The sequence below is a fragment of the Bubalus bubalis genome, chromosome 17 (genome assembly GCF_019923935.1).
Source record: "Bubalus bubalis isolate 160015118507 breed Murrah chromosome 17, NDDB_SH_1, whole genome shotgun sequence".
NCBI lineage: Eukaryota > Metazoa > Chordata > Mammalia > Artiodactyla > Bovidae > Bubalus > Bubalus bubalis.
This window is the reverse complement of record NC_059173.1, coordinates 43,446,626-43,465,075: the sequence shown is the minus strand read 5'-3', so window position 1 is coordinate 43,465,075 and position 18,450 is coordinate 43,446,626. Positions and strand designations below refer to the sequence as shown.

Genomic DNA, 18,450 nt, shown 5'->3' with positions numbered 1-18,450 from the left:
CTTAAAATACTAAATATACAGAATCCTTTACACAAAAATACTAATACCATGTGTTTCATTTTTAATACATTTCTATATTTAATTGTAAGCTTTCCCAATGTTTTAAAAAATGCTTATTGCTTAAAAAAATGTTTATCTTCTCAAATTCTTTTGACGACATTCTAAAGCTGGTTGAATTGCATATAAGGTCTGGAGCCATAAATATCTAGGGGAATTTTTCTCATATAGCACCACAAAGAAGAGTCCCTTTATACTCTTAATATATCATAAACTGCAAAACCTGAAAAGGGACTTGACACCCTCCAATGATGCTATCCCTCCTGTTAGTCACTCCCCTGTGTAGATACTTCTACTCTGAATGAGCCTGACCTGTAATCAATAGGATACTGTGGAAACAATGGAGAATGACTTCTGAGGCTAGGTCATAAAAGACATTGCTTCCTCTACCTTGCACACTGCTGGGTTGTTTATCATGGAGGAAGCCAGCTACTCATGCAGCCCAGGGAGAGGTCTATGTGGTGAGGAACTGAGTCCTCCTACCAAGAGCTAGAATTAAATTGCCATGTTTATGAATCTGGGAAACAGCTACTCTAGCCCCAGTGAAGCCTTCAAATAACTGTAGTCCTGCCGAACATATTGACTGCAACGTTAGGAGATATCCAGACTCAAAACTGAGCAGTCTCACCCTACCGTGTGGTCCTGGTGTGGAACCTGGTCTCAGCCTCAGCCATGCTGGACCAAGGAATCCTCAAAGTGAGAGAGCTTTGAACCGTCATAAAAATATGTAAGCAAGATTCCAATGTCCTGCACACTGAAGAAATGTACTTACTGAGGAGTGGGTAGAGGGTAGTGGGGGTAAAATACCACTTGCTACTCATAAATCTAAGTCAGAAGAACATACCAAGGAAGAAAAGCCAGATACTGAGAAAGCAGAGGAAAACATAAAGACAAACTTTCAAGTGAAGGAAAGTGCTAGTCGCTCTATGGTATCCAACTACAGCCTGCCAGGCTCCTCTGTCCACAGGATTTTCCAGATAAGAATACTGGAGTGCGTAGCCATTCCCTTCTCCAGGGGATCTTTCCAATCCAAGGACTGAACCCGCATCTCCTGAACTGCAGGCAGATCCCTTATGGTCTGAGCCACCAAAGAAGTGCATATCAAGTGAGATAAGTAACACCCTCTTCTAACAACACAAGAGAAGACTCTACACATGGACATCACCAGATGGTCTAAACAGAAATCAGATTGATTATATTCTTCACAGCCAAAGATGGAGAAGCTCTATACAGTCAGCAAAAACAAGACCAGCAGCTGACTGTGGCTCAGATCACGAACTCCTTATTGCCAAACTCAGACTTAAATTGAAGAAAGTAGGGAAAACTACTAGACCATTCGGGTATGATCTAAATCAAATCCCCAACAATTATACAGTGAAAGTGACAAATAGATTCAAGGGATTAGATCTAATAGAGTGCCTGAAGAATTATGGACAGAGGTTCGTAACATTGTAGAGGAGGCGGTGATCAAGGCCATCCCCAAGAAAATGAAATGCAAAAAGGCAAAATGGTTGTCTGAGGAGACCTTATAAATAGCTGAGAAAAGAAGAGAAGCTAAAGACAAAGGAGAAAAGGGAAGATATACCCATTTAAATGCAGAGTTGCAAAGAATAGCAAGGAGAGAGATAAGAAAGCCTTACTCAGTGATCAATGCCAAGAAATAGAGGAAAACAATAGAATGGGAAAGACTAGAGAGCTCTTCAAGAAAATTAGAGATACAAGGACTATTTCATGCAAAAATGGGCACAATAAAGGACAGAAATGGTATGGACCTAACAGAAGCAGAAGAGATAAAGAAGAGGTGGCAAAAATACACAGAAGAACTATACAAAAATGATCTTCATGACCCAGATAACCACGATGGTGTGATCACTCACCTAGAGCCAGATATCCTGGAATGCGAAGTCAAGTGGGCCTTGGGAAGCATCACTATGAACAAAGCTATGGAGGTGATAGAATTCCAGTTGAGCTATTTCAAATCTTAGAAAATGATGCTGTGAAGTGCTGCACTCAATATGGCCAGCAAATTTGGAAAACTTAGCAGTGGCCACAGGACTAGAAAAGGTCAGTTTTCATTCCAATCCCAAAGAAGAGCAATGCTAAAGAATGTTCAAACCACTGCACAATTGCACTCATCTCACACACTAGCAAAGTAATGTTCAAAATTCTCCAAGCCAGACTTCTACAGTATGTGAACCATGAACTTCCAGATGTTCAAGCTGGATTTAGAAAAGGCAGAGGAACCAGAGATCAACTAGCCAACATCTGCTGGATCATCGAAAAAGCAAGAGAATTCCAGAGAAACATCAACTTCTGCTTCATTGATTACACCAAAGCCTTTGACTCTGTAGCTCACAACAAAGTGGAAAATTCTTCAAGAGATGGGAATGCCAGACTAGCTTACCTGCCTCATGAGAAATCTGAATGCAGGTCAAGAAGCAAAAGTTAGAACCGGACATGGAACAACAGACTGGTTTCGAATTGGGAAAGGATTACATCAAGGCTATATACTGTCACCCTGCTTATTTAACTTATATGCAGAGTATATCGTGCGAAATGCCAGACTGGATGAAGCAGAAGCTGGAATCAAGATTGCCAGGAGAAATATCAATAACTTCAAATACGCAGATGATACCACCTTTATGGCAGAAAGTGAAGAGGAACTGAAGAACCTTTTGATGAAGGTGAAAGAGGAGAGTGAAAAGGCTGGCTTAAGACTCAACATTCAAAAAACTAAGATCATGGCATCTGGTCCCATCACTTCATAGTGAATAGATGGGGGAAACAATGGAAACAGTGACAGACTTTATCTTTGGGGCTCCAAAATCACTGCAGATGGTGACTGCAGCCATGAAATTAAAAGACGCTTGCTCCTTGCCAAGAAAAGCTATGACCAACCTAGACAGCATATTAAAAAGCAGAGACAAAACTTTGCCAACAAAGGTCCATCTAGTCAAAGCTATGGTTTTTCCAGTAGTCACGTATGAATGTGAGAGTTGGACTATAAAGAAAGCTGAGCACTGAAGAATGATGCTTTTTGAACTGTGGTGTTAGAAGAGACTCTTTAGAGTCCCTTAGACTGCAAGGAGATCCAACCAGTCCATCCTAAAGGAAATCAGTCCTGAATATTCATTGGAAGGACTGATATTGAAGATGAAACTCCAATACTTTGGCCTCCTGATGCAAAGAACTGACTCGTTGGAAAAGACCCTGATGCTGGGAAAGACTGAAGGCAGGAAGAGAAGGGGATGAGAGAGGATGAGATGGTTTGATGGTATCACTGACTTGATGGACATGAGTTTGAGCAAGCTCCAGGAGTTGGTGATGGATAGGGAAGCCTGGCGTGCTGCAGTCCATGGGGTCGCAAAGAGTTGGACACAACTGAGGGACTGAACTAAAGTCATCTATAATAAAAATGTAAAGTGTGATTGAATCAAACACTGATGCCTGCCAAGGAATGGGAGATGAAAATGTTGAGATAACAGGGGATGATGGATCAGGCAAATGATAAAAATGTGGTTGCCATTGAGGCCCTAAATGATAGTGAGCTACAGAAAGCCATTGACTTGTTCACAGATGCCATTATGCTGAATCTTCTCTGTATGCCAAGAGAGCCAGAGTCTTCATCAAATTACAGAAGTCAAATGCTACCATCTGAAACTTTGACAGAGATACTGAAATAAATCCTGATTCAGCTCAGCCTTACAAGTGGGCAGGAAAAGCACATGTACCTCTGGGCCACTGGGTAGAAGCAGTCCATGGTCCTGCCCTTGACTGTAAACTAGATTACAATGAAGATGTTAGTGTAATGCTGAAAGAAGTTCAACCAAGGGCCCAGAAAACTGCTGAACAACAGAGAAAGTCTGAGTGAAACCATGAAGACCAAAGGCTCAAAGAAAAAATGGAAAGGGTTAAGAAGGCTTGGGAGAAACAGAAAAGACCCCAGAAGGAGGGAGAAATCAGAAGACAAACAGGAGCTCAATATAGCTATTTTTCAGGTGGCTTTCCCTGGGCAACACCTGCTAATTTTCCTGGAAGAATGCCTGGAATGGGATGGGGTATGCCTGGAATGGCAGGAATGCTTGGGCTCAATGAAATTACTAGTCATCCGGAGGTTCTTACGGACATGCAGGTTTTAGAAGTTATGACGGCCTTCTAGGATGTGATCCAGAGCTTCAATATGTTGAAATATTAGAGCAGCCCAAAAGTTGTGAGTCTCATCTGTAAACCGTCAGCCAAATTTGGAGGGCAAGCCTAAGGCCCTTCTGACAAATAAAGCCCATGCTGAAGGAAAAGCAACTGAGATCACCTAATGGATGTCACAGCAAAACAATCCAGTGTACTTCTGACATGCTGACGAAGGAAAAGCTATGGTGCTCTGAAGATAGTCTCTCTCCCTCTGTCCCAAATGAAGCTGAAACAATTTTCAGTGGTTTGCCATTAAAACAATCATTCAGATAATACTTTCCTACTGGGAATCAAAAACTTGAAACGTTTTTAAAACCTGAAAAATATTAAAACAAGAACAACTATTAAGCAGCCCCTTCTGCTGAAAAACAAAACCCACTAAGCTGATCCCAAATTCCTGATCCATAAACACTGTGTAAGATAATAAACATTTATATTCTTATTCATTTAAATTTGGGGGTAATTTGTTATATAGCAGTAGATAACTTAGAAGGAATGGCCATATTAGCCCATATCCCTAAATCCAAATCATATCATTATCTAATTTTCAAGCCTGATTGGTTCTTATAAACCTCCAGTCAAGTGATTATACCACTCGCTTGGATTAAAACTATTTATTGTTTCGCTTCATCCTGAAGTTTTTTTCCTGTCTTTTCTATGTGTTGGGTCCACAATGATAGAGAAACATTAAAATATATCTAATCCCCCTTCTCATAAGCCTGTTACTGACTCTATCACAGCTTCACGGAGCTACACTCTACCGCCACCTAGCATCACACCATTCTCCACTTGACCAGACTGAAAGCTCCTTTTTGACTCTACCACACAGTTTGCCACAGCAAGTGTCGCAGAGGTAAAGATGCAGGTTCAATCCCTGGGTCAGGAAGCTCTCCTGGAGAAGGAAATAGCAACCCACTCCAGTATTCTTGCCTGGAAAATTCCATGGATAGAGGAGCCTGGTGGGCTACAGTCCACTGGGTTGCAAAGAATCGGACATGACAGCAGCTGAGCACAGCACGCAATGTGCAGGATCTTAGTTCCCCAAGCAGGGACTGAATACACACCCCTACAGTGGAAGCAGAGTCTTAACCACTGGACCACCAGAGAAGTCCTGAAAGTTTATATATATATATATATTTTTTTTTAACAATTAAATCAAATTTAAATGAATAAAGGACCTGAACATTTTTTTCAAAGAGGACATACAAACAGCCAAACGGTACATGAAAAGGTGCTCAAATCAGTAATCATCAGGGAAATGCAAATCAAATCCACAATCAGATATCACCTCACATCTGTTAGCACGCTGCTGCTGCTAAGTCGCTTCAGTCGTGTCCGGCTCTGTGCGACCCCATAGACGGTAGCCCACCAGGCTCCCCCGTCCCTGGGATTCTCCAGGCAATAACACTGGAGTGGGTTGCCATTTCCTTCTCCAGAAAGTTTATATTTTAACAGTAAAAGATGGAAGCATATTTTCTAGCAGCCCACTACTAAAATATCCACAAAGTCTAATAAACATCTCAGACTCAACGTGGTTTAGAAGAGCTTTTGATTTTCCTCTCCCCTAACCTACTCATCCCAGTCTTCAACAGCTCCGTCAGTGACATCATCAACCACCCAGATGCTTATACCAAAAACCTAAGTCACTCTTGATTCCTCTCTCCTTCTCACAAAATCAACAATGCGGTTCCCACAGATTCTACCTCCAGAACATATCCTGAACTTGCTGACTTTTCTTCATCTCCATAGCCTGTCTCCATTCCATCTCCTATCTTTCATCTACATCTTAGCCTAGGCTATGCCATCATCTTTCACCAGAACACTGCAAAGAGCCTCCTAATTACAACCCTTGTTGCTTTTGTCTATAAACATTCACATACAGGTCTTTTTGTGACACAGTTTATTTCTCTTGGTAAACATCTACATGTGAGATTGGTGAACCATATGGTAAGTGCCTGTTTAATTTTATCAGAAACTACTTAACTAATTTCCATTTTGCACTCCCACCAGTAACATCTGGGAGTCCCAGTTGTTCTTTATCCTCTCCAGCACCTGGCATTTTTTAAAAGTCATTCTAGAAGGTGTGTAAGTAGTTCTTTTTCATTTTTTGAATTGGTATAAAATCCATGTACAATGAAATGCACAGATCCTAAGTGCACAATTCAAAGGAGTTTTGAAAAACATGTATACTCATGTAATCAAAATATACATTTCCATTACCCTAATAAATTCTCTACTAAACCTCTTCCCTTCGTCTCTAGCCCCTAGGGGCAGCCTCTTCTGATTGCTATCACCACAGATTAGTTTTACCTTTTCCTAAACCTCATAAGAGGATTAGTATAGTATATACTGTTTTGTGTCTGCCTGAGTTTGCTCGGTATAACGGTTTTGAGGTCCATCCATGCTATTGCGGTAGTTCTTTGTTTTTATTGCTGAGTGGTATTTTATTGTATGGACACATCACAGTTTATTTATCCATTCACCTTTTGATAGACATTTGGGTTGTTTCCAGCGACTCCATTCCTAGGTATTTACCCAGGAGAAATGAAAGCATATGTCCACAAAAAGACAATAATCGCCTGCTTCCTCTCTTGATCCTCTATAGTCCATTCTCCATGTAGCATCTAGAGGGATCTTTTAAATAAATTACTCAAATCCCATCTCTCTTCTGCTAAATACCCCTAGTGACTCCCCATTCCACTTTAGAAGAAAATACAAACTCCCTACCACGGCTTGCAAATCCCAGATATCACCAATCCTCAACCTGGGCTGCACAGAGGCCTCTGTAAACTTCTGTCGCTTGGGCTCCACCTCAGATCAAGTGAATCAATCTCTGGAGGAGGGATCCCAGCATTTTTGAAGCTCCCCAGGACACTCTCACAGGCCCCCAGGTGGCCAGGCCTTGCCAGGTGATCTGGCCCATGGCTTTCCTGCTTTATCTCACACCACTCTCCCCCTCGGGTGCCGCACTCCAGCCACGCTGGCCTCCTTTCAGTCCTGTGAACACAGGGATTTTATCCCTACCTCCGGGGCTCTGTACTAGTTTGTCTTCTGCCTGGAATGTTCTTTAGATCTTAGTGTAACTGGTTCTTTCTTGTGATTCAGGTCTCAGCTGAAATGTCACCTGCTTAGAGGAGCTTTTCCTGCCCATTCAACCCAAAGGAGCCACTCTGCAGCGTGTCACTTGTTCAAATACTCTAGATCACATTTATGTCGAACAGTGCCCTGTCCATGCATTTTTCTTTGTGTGTATTGTCTGTCTACCCCGTCTAGACTATAAATCCCACGAGAATAAGGACCTTGCCTGCCTTATTCTCCCCAGTACCCTTAGTATTTATAATCATGCCTGGCATACAATGAAAGTTTCAGAAGTATTTGTTGGAACCAGGAAAGAGTACACGTACAAAATGTACATATTACCTGGGAGGGAGGGCAAAATCCACAAGGGGTCTCCTTTCTTTCTCTCCCCTAGCTGTTAGCATGGGATCATCGATTTACAGGAAAACAAAGAGACTCCAGCAGAAGGGAATTAAACCCAGATACTAGATTTCATTAGGTCCTAAAAGGCAGAGAGACTGTTTCTGGCTTCAAGTATCTTATCTTCAGTCCTAACCTGACGCTGTACACATTATAGATACTCAACGAATTCATTTCTATTAGCAGTAGAGTGACTGTGCTCTGTTTTGAGGGTCTAGAGGGGATGCGGGAGAGAGGGATGGGAGGTAGGGCATTCGAGCCGGGATTAGCGAACCATGAGAAAAGGAGACAGAAGTATATTTATGCCTTTATCCTCACTTTACGGAGCTGTCACCAACTCAAAGCATGAAATTCAGTTTAATCTATTCTGGCCAATTGGATTTTAAAACACTATCCTATTCTATATGTAGTTTCTCTTTGTAAGCAAGGCAATATGTTAAAACAAAGTTTTAAAGAAATTTAAAAAGAAAGGAGAGAAAAGGAAGAGTGATCCAGAGAAGAAGAGAGAAGGCAGTAGGGAAGAATTTAGGAACATCTTTGTGCTACACACAGTACTAGGCATGTTCAGGCATTTACTTATTTATCACAACCCTATGTGAAATAAATATGGAGACAGAATGAAGCATAGATAAACGTAACTTACCACTTAACTGTTAAAGTACTAGACAAAAATAAACAAGATATACATATCAAATATGCAGATGACATTAACAATGGAAATGTCACCTAATGTAAGCAAAATAGATCAAAGATTCAAATTAATCTTACAAGGCTAGTGGTTAGCGACAATGTAGTACATAAATTAAATCTTGCAGCTAGCTACACAGGTACAGAAAGATGGAGACCTAGTCTGACCGGAGTTTGTGTAAAAATATCTTGTGGATTTAGTTGACTGCTAGTTTAATATAAGCCAATAGTAGATGCTAAAAACATGAATAGGATAACCCTTAAGTATTGCATGAGAGTCCTTATCTTAAGCGACTTCTTTTCAGTATTTATCACTGGAGATATTTTTTTAAATTCTCTTCTCTCCTGACTTCTGTTACATCTGATTATCTTTCCATCTCTGAAGCAGATCCTCATTAATACAATGCTAATAAGACAACAGCCCTCATTTAATAAGGGTTCTGTGCCAACTACACAATTACTATATTTAATCCTCCCTCTTAATAGCACTAATGAAATAGGCATAATTATTTCTGCCATCTTTTAGATGAGAAGACAGATTTAGAAAATCTAAGTAATTTTCTCAAGATCAGACAGGTAACAGCATTCTTGGAGCTCAACGATAGCAGCCTGACTTAGAGCCCAACGATTCTAACCACTATTCCTTCTACCCCAGACTTTCTTTCAGAGCATGCCTTTCCTTTGCTCGTTCCTTAAGTGTCGCTGTGCATTACAGTCCAGTCTTCAGGTCACAGCTCATTTTACTTCATTGTCTCTCTGGTTAATCATCGCTAGATCTGGGACTTTGATGGACAACTTCTACACTGATGAGTCCTACGACAGCCACTAATAGTGCGCCCTGATACCCCTTACCCTTTCCACAGCCTTCCTTGTTGGTCGATGCCTCCATAAGCTTCAGAGGAGGCTGAATCCAGCCCCAATCCTGGCTCCAGAGACAGAATCACGATTAGTTTCAAACAGAAGACATGATGCTTCCTCTGCCCCTTCTTTTTGACTAGTTTAAGCACTAGAAGAGAATCAGCCGAGAAATTTTTCAGAAAAGTTGTCTAGGCTCTTAAATGGAAATATTCATCAACAAGTAATCTCTTTTCTATCACCTTGTTGTGTCTGTATGTGCTGTGGAGAACTAAGTCAGCTATATTGGAGAGTTCAATAATTTTCAAGAGCATAAAGGGCACTTGAGACCAAAATGTTGGTCCAATGCCTAGTCCATGCCAGTATCATCCTTCACCAAGTTATTGAAACAGTTTCCTAAATGGTTTTCCTACTGATAAGCTGAGCATGACCAACCCCAATAAACCTGCTCTCTGCATTACTACCAAGGTGATTTTGCGTGTGTGTGTGCTAAGTCACTTCAGTCATGTCCAACACTTTGGGACCCTATGGACTGTAGCCCAGCCAGGCTCCTCTGTCCATGGGATGCTCCAGGCAAGAATACTGGAGTGGATTGCCATGCTCTCCTCCAGGGGATCTTCCTGACCCAGGGAGAGAACCCGAGTCTCTCATGTCTCCTGCATTGGCAGGCTGGTTCTTTACCACCAGTGCCTTCTGGGAAGCCCTAAGGTGATCTTTCTAAATGCTCATCAGACACCTGCTTAATCCTTCAGTGACTCTCGGTGGCTTTCAGTTTAGCACCTAACACTCTACTTCTCTTGTTGTATTTGTTCCTCTCCCCTCACACAACTGTTCACCCCAGCCATTCACAGGTAATTGCTGTTTCCATCAGAAACGATACTGTCTGTTGTTTCTATGCCTTCCCACTTTTTTCTTTTGCTTCTTTTTTTTCCTTTTTTGGTCTTTGGAGCAGAGGACATTTACTATAGTAAACTGGTTACAGAGCTGAGGAAAGAGCTAAGAAGTCAATCAGGACAGTGAGGCAAGCAGAAGCAAGCAACGATAGCAAGCCACCACCAATGGCAAATTCTATGAGTGGAAAAATAAAAGGAGGAAGTCATGTCACCAGATCCCAGGGATCAGGGTTACCCAGGGAATTCTAGAACTACAGTAGACCAATTCTGAATGTGCCAGGACCATGAAGGAGCCAAACCACTGCCAACAGTGTCTTCCAAAGCTAAGCTTCCTCATTTGCTCTTAAGGTCACACTGTCATGTCCTATCCCTTCATTCTCTAGCTAGCTAACGTCTGCTGCTGCTGCTGCTGTTGCTGCTAAGTCACTTCAGTCTTGTCTGACTCTGTGCAACCCCATAGATGGCAGCCCACCAGGCTCCCCCATCCCTGGGATTCTCCAGGCAAGAACACTGGAATGGGTTGCCATTTCCTTCTCCAAAGCATGAAAGTGAAAAGTGAAAGGGAAGTCGCTCATTTGTGTCTGACTCTTCACGACCCCATGGACTGGAGCCTACGAGGCTCCTCTGTCCATGGGATTTTCCAGGCAAGAATACTGGAGTGGGGCGCCATCACCTTCTCCAGCTAATGTCTACTTATCCTTTAAAACTCAGCTCAAGGGTCATTTTCTACAGGAAGTTGTCTCTAAGTCCAAGGAATAATTTACCTGTCCTTTTTCTATGCTTCCAAAGCACCATTTGTCAAAATGGTCACCAGAAAGTAGTAGAAGAACAAGGCCCTTGAAGACTGGGACAGCCTCTCTTTCTTTGGTATTATTTAAGCCTAGGACAGTGTCTGACTATAGTGCTGGGAGCTATTATATGTGCTCAGAAAATGTTTTATAAACATAGTCATGAATTACCTCTGAGGCAATTTGCTTTGGGGATGACTTGCATTTTCTGAAGTTTTTTTTTAAGTGTGTCCAAGGCCTCGACAGTTCAGGGCATTTTCCTTCACATACCAGCTTCTTCATGTAGCCCTTGAAAGAAAAGTTATTTCACTTCTTAATACCATCTCTATACTGTGGGGTATATAAAGATGCTTTCTGAAGCCCAAGTTTCATGGTCCCCTTCAAACTGTGCTTTCCTAGGGTGTAGGCCTTGCCTCAGTGATTTCTCCTAATTCTCACACTTGGAACATTTAATTTTTATTTTACAAACCGCTTTCGAAAGAAGCCAGAAAACTGTTCTGTTGGTCTTTTGTGCTTTTTTCATAACCTTTCTTCTGCCACTTCAGATAAAAGTAATAAGTAACAAAAGCGGAATTGTATTTTGGGAATCCCTTCTTTGCTTTTAGAAATGGCCACCAACATTAGTGCCTGGCCATCTGTTTGAGACAGTCTGTGCATGCACAATACCAGGGAGAGCTTTTTGGACACTAGGAAGATGCTGAGCCTGGCATGAGGATGACCAAACTGCCCGCGGACAGTATTTTTTGCCTTAACAGCTTCATTGAGATATAAATCCGATATCATATAATTCACCCATTTGAAGTGTAGAATTCGATGGTTTTTAGCATATTCACAGGTGTGTACAACCATCACCACCATTTTAGAACATTTATATCACCTCAAAAAGACACCTTGTACCCTTTAGATAACCTCTTCCCCAACTCGCCCACCTCTCCCCTTCCCCATCAGCTCTAAAACTACTAATCTACTTTCAGTATCCGTAGACTTCCCTGTTCTGAGCTTTTATATGAACAGGATCACATGTTACGTGGTCTCTGAGGACTGGCCTCTTTCACTTGGCACGATATTTTCAAGGCTCACCCATGTAGTCGCTTGCGTCAGCACTCCATTTCTTTTGGACAGTCCTTTCCAAACATGCCAACTGGACTGGCCCAGCACAGTCACTAGAGCACTTAGTGTGAGCTTGGGCGAGAAGATTTTCTGCCGTGGACCTTTGCTGGTGACTCTCACGGGAGCCTGCTACATGCACCTCTTTACCTAAGCCACCACTATGAGCTGGCACTGGGCCTTATGTGAAAATGCGGAAATTAAAAATCAATCAGAATTACAGAATCCCTAGAATCACTGTCTGACTTTTGAGCATTAGAATTCATAAGAAAATCACCTCAGGCTGTTTCTTCACACGGTTCTAGTGGACTCTCTAGGCATATCCAGCAGGGAAGTCCAGGCTTACGTGAATGTTGTTAGTTCCGTGGTTCTCAGTGAGGACGCTCGGGCCAGCAGCATCAGTATCACCTCAGAAACTTGTTAGAAGTGCACATTGTCAGGCCTACCTACTAAAGCAGAGACTCTGGGAGTTCAGCAAATCTGTTTCGACAAGCTCCCAAGTGATTCTGATCTTAAGCTGGAGAACCACTGATTGGTTAACTGGTATAATATTAATACTATCAGTATTGGCATATGAACACAAAGTCATTACTGACTCATGCCCTGTTTTGTATCAGGTGTATATACTCAGTGGATGAAGAAAAATTGCTGGTACCTAAAGTGTAGATTATGGTATATAGGCTGAATTTCTATGCATTCATATGACAGGCAATTAATCTTATTACTCCTCACTTCCCATCTTTATTTCCTTTTAAAACAATGCTTTGATAAAAACTTACTTAAAAAAAATCTTGATAGGGAATTCCCTGGTGGCCCAGTGGCTAAGTGCACTTATGCTCCCAATGCAGGGGCCCCCCTGGTCAGGCAACTAGAACCCACATGCCGCAAGTAAGAGTTTGTACGCCAAAACTAAAGATACCCCATGCCACAACAACAACAAAAAACAATCCTGAAAAACTTGTCCTCTTTATGGACTTTATTTCCACTTCAGACTGAGTAGATCTTTAGATCTTACAGGTAGTATCCCTAGAAGATGGTATTTCTACACATTTTTCAGGAAAATTAATTCCTGCTGCTGCAGCTGCTAAGTCACTTCAGTTGTGTTCGACTCTGTGTGACCCCATAGACAGCAGCCCACCAGGCTCTCCCGTCCCTGGGATTCTCCAGGCAAGAACACTGGAGTGGGTTGCCATTTCCTTCTCCAATGCATGAAAGTGAAAAGTGAAAGTGAAGTCCCTCAGTCATGTCTGACTCTTCGCCACCCCATGGACTGCAGCCTACCAGGCTCCTCTGTCCATGGGATTTTCCAGGCAAGAGTACTGGAGTGGGTTGCCATTGCCTTCTCTGAATTAATTACTATCAGTTCAGTTTAGTTCAGTTCAGTCGCTCAGTCATGTCCGACTCTTTGCAACCCCATGAATCGCAGCACGCCAGGCCTCCCTGTCCATCAGTAACTCCCAGAGTTCACTCAGACTCACATCCATCGAGTCAGTGATGCCATCCTGCCACCTCATCCTCTATCGTCCCCTTCTCCTCTTGCCCCCAATCCCTCCCAGCATCAGAGTCTTTTCCAATGAGTCAACTCTTCGCATGAGGTGGCCAAAGTATTGGAGTTTCAGCTTTAGCATCATTCCTTCCAAAGAAATCCCAGGGCTCATCTCCTTCAGAATGGACTGGTTGGATCTCCTTGCTGTCGACTCTCAAGAGTCTTCTCCAACACCACCATTCAAAAGCATCAATTCTTCAGCGCTTAGCTTTCTTCACAGTCCAACTCTCACATCCATACATGACCACTGGAAAAACCATAGCCTTGACTAGACGGACCTTTATTGGCAAAGTAATGTCTCCGCTTTTCAATATGCTATCTAGGTTGGTCATAACTTTTCTTCCAAGGAGTAAACGTCTTTTAATTTCATGGCTGCAGTCACCATCTGCAGTGATTTTGGAGCCCACAAAAATGAAGTCTGACACTGTTTCCACTGTTTCCCCATCTATTTCCCATAAAGTGATGGGACCGGATGCCATGATCTTCGTTTTCTGAATGTTGAGCTTTAAGCCAACTTTTTCACTCTCCTCTTTCACTTTCATCAAGAGGCTTTTTAGTTCCTCTTCACTTTCTGCCATAAGTAAGGGTGGTGTCATCTGCATATCTGAGGTTATTGATATTTCTCTCGGCAATCTTGATTCCAGCTTGTGTTTCTTCCAGTCCAGCGTTTCTCATGATGTACTCTGCATAGAAGTTAAATAAGCAGGATGACAATATACAGCCTTGACGAACTCCTTTTCCTATTTGGAACCAGTCTGTTGTTCCATGTCCAGTTCTAACTGTTGCTTCCTGACCTGCATACAGATTTCTCAAGAGGCAGGTCAGGTGGTCTGGTATTCCCATCTCTTTCAGAATTTTCCACAGTTTATTGTGATCCACACAGTCAAAGGCTTTGGCATAGTTAATCAAGCAGAAATAGATGTTTTTCTGGAACTCTCTTGCTTTTTCCATGATCCAGCAGATGTTGGCAATTTGAGCTCTAGTTCTTCTGCCTTTTCTAAAACCAGCTTGAAAATCAGGAAGTTCATGGTTCACGTATTGCTGAAGCCTGGCTTGGAGGATTTTGAGTATTACGTTACTAGCGTGTGAGATGAGTGCGATTGTGTGGTAGTTTGAGCATTTTTTGGCTTGCCTTTCTTTGGGATTGGAATGAAAACTGACCTTTTCCAGTCCTGTGGCCACTGCTGAGTTTTCCAAATGTGCTGGCATATTGAATGCAGCACTTTCACAGCATCATCTTCTAGGATTTGAAATAGCTGAACTGGAATTCTATCACCTCCACTAGCTTTGTTCGTAGTGATGTTTTCTAAGGCCCACTTGACTTCACATTCCAGGATGTCTGTCAGTGATCACACCATCATGATTACCTGGGTCATGAAGATCTTTTTTGTACAGTTCTCTGTGTATTCTTGCCACCTCTTCTTAATATCTTATGCTTCTGTTAGGTTCCTACCATTTCTGTCCTTTATCGAGCCCATCTTTGCATGAAATGTTCCCTTGGTATCTCTAATTTTCTTAATGAGATCTCTAGTCTTTCCTATTCTGTTGTTTTCCTCTATTTCTTTGCATTGATCACTGAAGAAGGCTTTCTTATCTCTTCTTGCTATTCTTTGGAACTCTGCATTCAGATGCTATATCTTTCCTTTTCTCCTTTGCTTTTCACTTCTCTTCTTTTCACAGCTATTTGTAAGGCCTCCCCAGACAGCCATTTTGCTTCTTTGCATTTCTTTTCCATGGGGATGGTCTTGATCCCTGTCTCCTGTACAATGTCACGAATCTCATTCCATAGTTCATTAGGCACTCTATCTATCAGATCTAGGCCCTTAAATCTATTTCTCACTTCCACTGTATAATCATAAGGGATTTGATTTAGGTCATACCTGAATGGTCTAGTGGTTTTCCCTACTTTCTTCAATTTAAGTCTGAATTTGGCAATAAGGAGTTCATGGTCTGAGCCACAGTCAGCTCCTGGTCTTGTTTTTGTTGACTGTATAGAGCTTCTCCATCTTTGGCTGCAAAGAAAAATTCCTATACACACCTATATTAGACATAGATCTCTAGAGATGGTTTTTCAGAGTGAATGTTTTGTCCACACAGAGACAGTATCAGGGAGTGCATTTTTAAAGCAATTGGTAACCTGATGCCTGTATTGATAAAATACCCTGAGTTCACTTTGAATACACCAGGGACTTTATCTGTCCTTTGTTGTTAAGACCAAACATTTTTTAGATAGTCTGAGAATAGTCATTATCTCTTTCAGAAAGAGTACAGGAATGGTTTATTCTCTGTTAATCTAAATAGATTTGACTCATGGCTAATTTTAAAATTCTGCTAAAATGTCCTTTAAATACTCAGATAAATAAAAGTGTAATTCTTAATAAAAAGCAATTTCATTTGTAAGGATGCACTACTGTGTAATTCTTTTGAAACAGTATTATTTCCTCAGCATCCATTTTCATTTTGCTTTAAATACCATTAAAATTGATTTTTTTTTAAACCTTAGACACACAGAATCCTGTCATGAGGTACTTACCACACATGGCCTTATGCTTTTAATTATTATTTTGTATATCTCTGTCTCATCCCTCAACTCTATTTACCCTCCCTAAAGGCAGTAACAATTTCTTATACATATAATGTTTATCAGATGTCCTAAACATAGCAGGCATCTGTCAAATTTGTGTGTACTGATTGATAGTTTTGATAGTAACTTGAAACAGTCAGTCCCATTGTCAGGAATAGAAGCTCTCTCAAATTAGGTCAGTTAAGAGATAACAACAGACCACCTCACAGGTATCAAGGACATAAGCAAAGCAAACCTAGACCATGCAGGCCATGGGACTGGATGCACAGGACCCAAGGCTGGGCCTTTTCTCACAGGACCCTGGGGCTTCAGGTCTCAGCTTCTACCTGTGTAGCTCCTTCTTTCTCATTGGTTTTAGTAGACTGACTTCCTTTTTATTGTGGTATCTCTATTCTCTGAAAATATGCTCTTACATTTGCTTTGGATGTACTCAACTATTCTATTTCAAGAGCCCATCACAGCATCTAATTGGTTAAATTTTAGTGGCCCAATTCCAAATTCCACAGAGACATCATGTGATTAGGGTAGAGTTCAGCTCTAGTACAACTGGCCATGAGTAGCAAGGAGGAGGTGTGGAGGAAATCAGGTAGCATACAAACTTATTCTCTCGTGGTTATTCCCATAAATAGGGCTTCTCTGGTGGCTCAGATGGCAAAATCTGTCTGCAATGTGAGAGACCTGGGTTCTATCCCTGGGTCAGGAAGATCCCCTGGAGAAGGGAATGGCTACCCACTTCAGAAATCTTGCCTGGAGAACTCCATGGACAGAGGAGCCTGGCGAGCTACGGTCCATTAGGTCACAAAGAGTCAGACATGACTGAGCGATATTTTATCTGATAAAGTTATTCCTCTCCAAGAAATGAGGGGAACAGGTTCACTAAGAAGCAGTCATGAATAAGAAGATAACAACTGACACAGTACTCCTGTTTATCTACTACATCCTAGAACTCAAGACAAGTATACAAAAGTTAGACATCAGGGGTAACTATGGTCTTGGGTAAACGTCTCCCTTAGTCTAGATGAGGGCTTGTCATCCATGACCTTTGGGACACATCCAGCCTGTGGTCTGCTTTTGTAACAGTGAAGAACGGTCATTACATGAAGAACAGACTACAGAGATTGTAGGTGACAAACATTAAATGTTTACTCTCTGGCCCTCGATGGGTTAGAGTTTGCTAACTCGTGCTCAGGTGACCTTTCTTTATTCATTCATTTCACAAATACCCACTGAATATCTACTATGTTCTAGGCACTATTACAAGTATTGTAGATGCAGTGATGTCACAAAAGCAAGTATGGTTCCTATCTTGGAAAAGCTTAGATTCTGTTGTGGGAGAGAAGAGATCAACAGTCAGCATATACATTAACAAATAAATAGGACAATTTCAGATTATAAGTGCTATGAACACAATGAGCAGAGGATATTAATAAAAGGGAAAAAACAGGGAAGGAGACAGGTTGGGGAGATCCTATCTGTGGAGGTGATGTTTATGCTAAGACCTAAAAGATAGGAAAGAACCAGTCATGAGGCGGCCAGCATTACAGCCAGAGGAAAACGAGGGCAAAGTCTCTGAGGCAGATAAGAGGTTGGCTTAGTCCACGGACCTTAAACAGGCCCGTGGTATGAGGGCAGAGCATGGTAGGAAACGAACTTAGATGGTAGGGAAGAGCCAACTCATCTATAGCCCTTGAAGGAAGCCACTGAAGCTGACGCAACCTCATGAAAGGTATGATGTTTAAAAAACCTCTCTGGCTACCACAAGACAGAGTATAGAGAAGTAAGAGTGAGTTCTATTTACGAGATTATTGTAGTTGTTCAGGTGAGATAGGGCTATGATTTAAAGTAAAATGGTATCATGGGAATGGAGAAAACTGGATGAATTAAAATATTCTGAGGGACGTCCCTGGTGCTGCAGTGGTTGAGAATTTGCCTTGCAATGCAGGGGATGTGGATTTGATCCTTGGTCATGGAACTAAGATCCCACATGCTGCAGAGCAACTAAGCCCATGTGCCACAACTACTGAGCTCGCGTGCCACAACTAGAGAGTCCATGCGCCGCAGTGAAAGAAATCATATGATGCAACTCAGGCCCCAAATGCAGACAAATAAAAAAATATATATATATATTTATATGTGTGTATACATAAAGGACAAATAATGAGACTAATAGACTGGGTATGAAAAGAGGAAACAACATGAATCCTAGATTTCTGTTTGAGGTCTTGTCACTTTATCCATATTATCTCTGATAACTGAGTAATTGAGTCT

The 18,450-nt window shown here is 41.7% G+C and overlaps 1 protein-coding gene and 1 pseudogene across 3 annotated transcripts in view; one reads left to right on the top strand and one right to left on the bottom strand.

Annotated features, from left to right (window-relative positions):
* The window catches only part of JADE1 (jade family PHD finger 1), a 288,604-nt gene that overhangs the window by 76,004 nt on the left and 194,150 nt on the right, over positions 1-18,450 (bottom strand). The window lies entirely within an intron of this gene.
* Positions 781-4,576, top strand: LOC102411439 (annotated as a pseudogene).